The following is a 7,665-nucleotide window of genomic DNA, read 5'->3' on the forward strand; positions in this document are numbered from 1 at the left end:
ACATTCTACAGAGTGAAGTCCACTACAGGTATACATTCTACCAAGTGGAAGTACTACGGTATACATTCTACCAAATTGAAGAGTACTACGGTATACATTCTGTCCAGAGTGAGAGTACTACGGTATACATTCTGTACTACAAATTCTGTCAAGTGAGAGTACTACGGTATACATTCTACCAAGTGAGTACTACAGTATACATTCTACCAAGTGAGAGTACTACAGTATACATTCTACCAAGTGTACTTACAGTATACATTCTCCAAGTGAAAGTACTACAGTATACATTCTACCAAATTGAGATTACTGGTATACATTCTACCAGGTGAGAGTACTACGGTATACATTCTACCAAAGTGAGAGTACTACGGTATACATTCTGTCCAAGTGAGAGTACTACGGTATACATTCTACCAAGTGAAGTACTACAGGTATACATTCTGTCAATTGAGAAAGTACTACGGTATACATTCTACCAGGTGAAGATTACTACAGTATACATTGAAGTCAAGTGAGTACTACGGTATACATTCTACCAAGTGAAGTACTACGGTATACATTCTGTCAAGTGAAAGTACTACGGTATACATTCTACCAAGTGAGAGTACTACAGTATACATTCTGTCAAGTGAAGTACTACGGTATACATTCTACCAAGTACCAAATTGAGTACTACAGTATACATTCTACCAAGTGATTGAGTACTACGGTATACATTCTACCAAATTGAAGTACTACAGTATACATTCTACCAAAGTGAGAATACTACAGTATACATTCTACCAAGTGAGTACTACGGTATACATTCTACCAAGTACTACATTATACATTCTGAGTACTACGGTATACATTCTGTCAGGTTGAAGTACTACGGTATACATTCTGTCCAGAGTGAGAGTACTACAGTATACATTCTACCAAGTGAGTACGGTATACACTACAAGTATACATTCTACCAAGTGAGGTACTACGGTATACATTCTACCAAGTGAAATACTACGGTATACATTCTACCAGTGAGAAATACTTACTACAGTATACATTCTACCCAAGTGAGAAGTACTACGGTATACATTCTGTCAAAGTGAAGTACTACAGTATACATTCTACCAAGTGAGAGTACTACAGGTGTCACAGTGAGAGTACCATACATTCTGTCAGGTGAGTACTACGGTATACATTCTACCAAGTGAAAGTACTACAGTATACATTCTGTCAAGTGAGTACTACGGTATACATTCTACCAAGTGAGAGTACTACGGTATACATTCTACCAGGTGAGTAGCTACAGTATACATTCTACCAAGTGAGTACTACGGTATACATTCTACCAAGTGAAAGTACTACAGTATACATTCTACCAAGGTGAGTACTACGGTATACATTCTACCAAAGTGAGTAGTCAGGTAAGTACTACAGGGTATACATTCTGTCAAGTCAAGTACTACAGTATACATTCTACCAGAATTAGTAGTACAGGTATACATTCTACCAAGTGAGTACTACAGTATACATTCTGTCAAGTGAGAGTACTACAGTATACATTCTACCAAGTGAGAGTACTACGGTATACATTCTGTCAAGTGAGTACTACGGTATACATTCTACCAAGTGAGAGTACTACAGTATACATTCTACCAAGTGAGAGTACTACGGTATACATTCTGTCAGAAGTGAGTACTACGGTATACATTCTACCAAGTGATGAGTACTACGGTATACATTCTACCAAGGTGAAGTACTACGGTATACATTCTACCAAATTGAAGTACTACGGTATACATTCTGCCAAGTGAAGTACTACGGTATACATTCTACCAAGTGAAATACTACGGTATACATTCTACCAAGTGAAGTACTACGGTATACATTCTACCAAGTCAAAGTACTACGGTATACATTCTACCAGGTGAGAGTACTACGGTATACATTCTACCAGGTGAGAGTACTACGGTATACATTCTACCAAGGTGAGTACTACGGTATACATTCTGTCAAGTGAGTACTACGGTATACATTCTACCAAAGTGAGTATACTACGGTATACATTCTACCAAAGTGAAGTACTACGGTATACATTCTGCCAAGTGAAAGTACTACGGTATACATTCTACCAAAGTGAAATACTACAGTATACATTCTGTCAAGTTGAGTGCTACGGTATACATTCTACCAGGTGAAATACTACAGGTATACATTCTGCCAGGTGAGAGTACTACGGTATACATTCTACCAGGTGAGAGTGCTACGGTATACATTCTACCAAGTGAAATACTACGGTATACATTCTACCAATTGAGAGTACTACGGTATACATTCTACCCAAGTGAGAAGTACTACGGTATACATTCTACCAAGTGAAATACTACGGTATACATTCTACCAAATTGAGTGCTACGGTATACATTCTACCAGGGTGAAGTACTACGGTATACATTCTACAGGTGGTCTACAGTATACATTCTGAAGTACTACGGTATACATTCTACCAAAGTGTACTACGGTATACATTCTACCAAGTGAGTAGTACTACGGTATACATTCTACCAAGTGAGTACTGGTATACATTCTACCAAGTGAGTACTACGGTATACATTCTGTCAAAGTTGAAGTACTACGGTATACATTCTACCAAGTGAAGTGCTACGGTATACATTCTACCAGGTGAGGCTACGGTATACATTCTACCAATTGAAATACTACGGTATACATTCTACCAAGTGAGTGCTACGGTATACATTCTGTACCAAGTGAGAAGTACTACAGTATACATTCTACCAGGTGAAATACTACGGTATACATTCTACCAAGTGAGGGTGCTACGGTATACATTCTACCAAGTAGAAATACTACGGTATACATTCTACCAAGGTGAGTACTACGGTATACATTCTACCAAATTGAAGTACTACGGTATACATTCTACCAAGTGAAGTGCTACGGTATACATTCTGCCAGGTGAGAGTACTACGGTATACATTCTACCAAAGTGAGTACTACGGTATACATTCTGTCAGAATTGAGAGTACTACGGTATACATTCTACCAAGGTGAGTACTACGGTATACATTCTACCAAGTGAAATACTACGGTATACATTCTACCAAGTGAAGTACTACGGTATACATTCTACCAAGTGAGAGTACTACGGTATACATTCTACCAATTGAGGTACTACGGTATACATTCTACCAAAGTGAGAGTACTACGGTATACATTCTGTCTTGACAAGGTGAGTACTACGGTATACATTCTACCAAGTAAAAAATAAAGAAGTACTACGGTATACATTCTGTCAAGAGTGAAGTACTACGGTATACATTCTACCAGGTGAGTACTACGGTATACATTCTACCAAGTGAGAGTACTACGGTATACATTCTGTCCAAGTGAGAGTACTACGGTATACATTCTACCAGGTGAGAGTACTACGGTATACATTCTACCAGAGTGAAGTACTACGGTATACATTCTACCAGGTGAGTACTACGGTATACATTCTACCAGGTGAAAGTACTTTACTACGGTATACATTCTGTCAAGTGAGAGTACTACGGTATACATTCTACCAGAGTGAAATACTACGGTATACATTCTACCAAGTGAGTACTACGGTATACATTCTACAATCAAGTGAGTACTACGGTATACATTCTACCAGGTGAAGTACTACGGTATACATTCTACCAAGTATACATTCTAGAGTACTACGGTATACATTCTACCAAGTGAGTACTACGGTATACATTCTACCAAGTGAGTACTACAGTATACATTCTACCAAGTGAGGTACTACGGTATACATTCTACCAAGTGAGTACTACGGTATACATTCTACCAAGTGAAAGTACTACGGTATACATTCTACCGGTATACATTCTACCAAAATTGCTACGGTATACATTCTGAGTGAGGGTACTACGGTATACATTCTACCAAGTGAAATGTACTACGGTATACATTCTACCAAGTACGGTATACATTCTAGTACTAGAATACATTCTGTCTACAGTATACATTCTACCAAGGTGAAGTACTACGGTATACATTCTACCAGGTGAAGTACTACAGTATACATTCTACCAGTGAGTACTACGGTATACATTCTACCAAGTGAAGTACTACGGTATACATTCTACCAAGGTTACTACGGTATACATTCTACCAAGTGAGTACTACAGTATACATTCTGTCAAGTGTACTACGGTATACATTCTACCAAGTGAAAGTACTACGGTATACATTCTGTCCAATTGAGAGTACTACAGTATACATTCTACCAAGTGGAGTACTACGGTATACATTCTACCAGTACTACAGTATACAAGTACTACGGTATACATTCTACCAAGTGAGTACTACGGTATACATTCTACCAAATTGAAGTACTACGGTATACATTCTACCAAGTACCAAAGTACTACTACGGTATACATTCTACCAAGTGAAGTACTACGGTATACATTCTGTCAAAGTGATACTACAGTATACATTCTACCAGTATACTATTCTACATTCTACAAAGTGAAGTACTACGGTATACATTCTACCAAGTGAAGTACTACGGTATACATTCTACCAAGTGAGAATACTACAGTATACATTCTGTCCAGTGAAGTACTACGGTATACATTCTACCAAGTGAGAGTGCTACGGTATACATTCTGCCAGGTGAAGTGCTACGGTATACATTCTACCAAGTGAAGTACTACGGTATACATTCTACCAGGTGAGTACTACGGTATACATTCTACCAGAGTGAGTACTACGGTATACATTCTGTACCAGGTGAGAGTACTACGGTATACATTCTACCAGGTGAGGTACTACGGTATACATTCTACCAAGTGATACATGCTACGGTATACTACAGTATACATTCTGTCAAGTGAGTACTACGGGTATGCGTTCTACGGTGCTATACATTCTGTCAGGTGAGAGTACTACGGTATACATTCTACCAGGTGAAGTACTACGGTATACATTCTACCAAATTGAGAGTGCTACGGTGAGTACTACGGTATACATTCTACCAGGTGAGAGTACTACGGTATACATTCTACCAAGTGAGTACTACGGTATACATTCTGTCAAGTGAAGTACTACAGTATACATTCTACCAAGTGAAGTAACGGTATACATTCTGAAAGTACTACGGTATACATTCTACCAAGTGAAGTACTACAGTATACATTCTACCAGGTGAAGTACTACGGTATACATTCTGTCAAGTGAAGTTACTACGGTATACATTCTACCAAATTGAAATTACTACGGTATACATTCTACCAAGGTGAGTACTACGGTATACATTCTACCAAGTGAGAAGTACTACGGTATACATTCTACCAAGTGAGTACTACGGTATACATTCTACCAAGTGAGTACTACGGTATACATTCTACCAAAGTGAAAGTACTACGGTATACATTCTACCAAGATTGTACTACGGTATACTACGGTACATTCACCAAGTTGATGTACTACGGTATACATTCTACCAGTGTGAGTACTACGGTATACATTCTGTCAAATTGAGTACTACGGTATACATTCTACCAGAGTGAGTACTACGGTATACATTCTGTCAAGTGAGAAGTACTACGGTATACATTCTACCAAGGTGAGTACTACGGTATACATTCTGTCAAGAACAGAGTACTACAGTATACATTCTACCAAGGTGAGTACTACGGTATACATTCTACCAAGTGAAGTACTACGGTATACATTCTGTAGAGTCAAAGGGTACTACGGTATACATTCTACCAAATTGAAGTACTACGGTATACATTCTACCAAGTGAAGTACTACGGTATACATTCTACCAAGTGAAATACTACGGTATACATTCTACCAAGGTGAAATACTACGGTATACATTCTACCAAATTGAAATACTACGGTATACATTCTACCAAGTCAAATTGTACTACGGTATACATTCTGTCAGAGTGAAATACTACGGTATACATTCTACCAAGTGAAGTACTACGGTATACATTCTACCAAGTGAAATACTACGGTATACATTCTACCAAGTGAAATACTACGGTATACATTCTACCAAGTGAGTACTACGGTATACATTCTACCAAGTGAGTGCTACGGTATACATTCTACCAAGTGAGAATACTACGGTATACATTCTACCAAGTGAAGTACTACGGTATACATTCTGTCAAGTGAAGTACTACGGTATACATTCTACCAAGTGAGTACTACGGTATACATTCTGTCAAGGTGAAGTACTACGGTATACATTCTACCAAATTGAGAGTACTACAGTATACATTCTGTGGGTCCAGAAGTGCTACAGTATACATTCTACCAAGTGAAATACTACGGTATACATTCTACCAAGGTGAAGTACTACGGTATACATTCTGTCAAGTGAGTACTACGGTATACATTCTACCAAGTGAGAGTACTACGGTATACATTCTACCAAGTGAGAGTACTACGGTATACATTCTGTAATCGGAGTGAAGTGCTACGGTATACATTCTACCAAGTGAGTACTACGGTATACATTCTGTCCAGGTGAGAGTACTACGGTATACATTCTACCAGGTGAAGTACTACGGTATACATTCTACCAAGTGAGTGCTACGGTATACATTCTGTCAAGTGAGAAGTACTACAGTATACATTCTACCAAGTGAAATACTACGGTATACATTCTGCCAGGTGAAGTACTACAGGTACATACGCCATGCCAAGTCAAATTACTACAGTATACATTCTGTCAAGGTGTACAGAGTACTACGGTATACATTCTACCAGGTGAGAGTACTACGGTATACATTCTACCAGGTGAGTACTACAGTATACATTCTGTCAAGGTGAAGTACTACGGTATACATTCTACCAAGTGAGTACTACGGTATACATTCTACCAAGTGAGTACTACGGTATACATTCTACAAGGTGAAATGCTACGGTATACATTCTACCAAGTGAAATACTACGGTATACATTCTACCAAGTGAAGTACTACGGTATACATTCTACCAAGTCAAGAATGCTACGGTATACATTCTGTCAGGTGAGTACTACGGTATACATTCTACCAAGTGAAGTACTACGGTATACATTCTACCAAAGTGAAATGACATTATACATTCTACGGTATACATTCTACCTAGGTGAAGTGCTACGGTATACATTCTACCAAGTGAGAGTACTACGGTATACATTCTGTCCAAGTGAAAGTACTACGGTATACATTCTACCAAGTGAAGTACTACGGTATACATTCTGTCAAAGTGAAGTACTACGGTATACATTCTACCAAGTGAGAGTACTACGGTATACATTCTGTCAAAGTGAAGTACTACGGTATACATTCTACCAAGTGAAGTACTACGGTATACATTCTACCAAGTGAAGTACTACGGTATACATTCTACCAAGTGAAGTACTACGGTATACATTCTGTCCAAAGTGAAAGTACTACGGTATACATTCTACCAAGTGAAGTACTACGGTATACATTCTACCAAGTGAAGTACTACGGTATACATTCTACCAAGGTGAGAAGTACTACGGTATACATTCTGTCAAGTGAGAGTACTACGGTATACATTCTACCAAGTGAAGTACTACGGTATACATTCTGCCAAGTGAAGTGCTACGGTATACATTCTACCAAGTGAGGTACTAC

The sequence above is a fragment of the Tachypleus tridentatus genome, chromosome 6, assembly GCF_004210375.1.
Source record: "Tachypleus tridentatus isolate NWPU-2018 chromosome 6, ASM421037v1, whole genome shotgun sequence".
In the NCBI taxonomy this organism is placed as follows: Eukaryota; Metazoa; Arthropoda; class Merostomata; order Xiphosura; family Limulidae; genus Tachypleus; species Tachypleus tridentatus.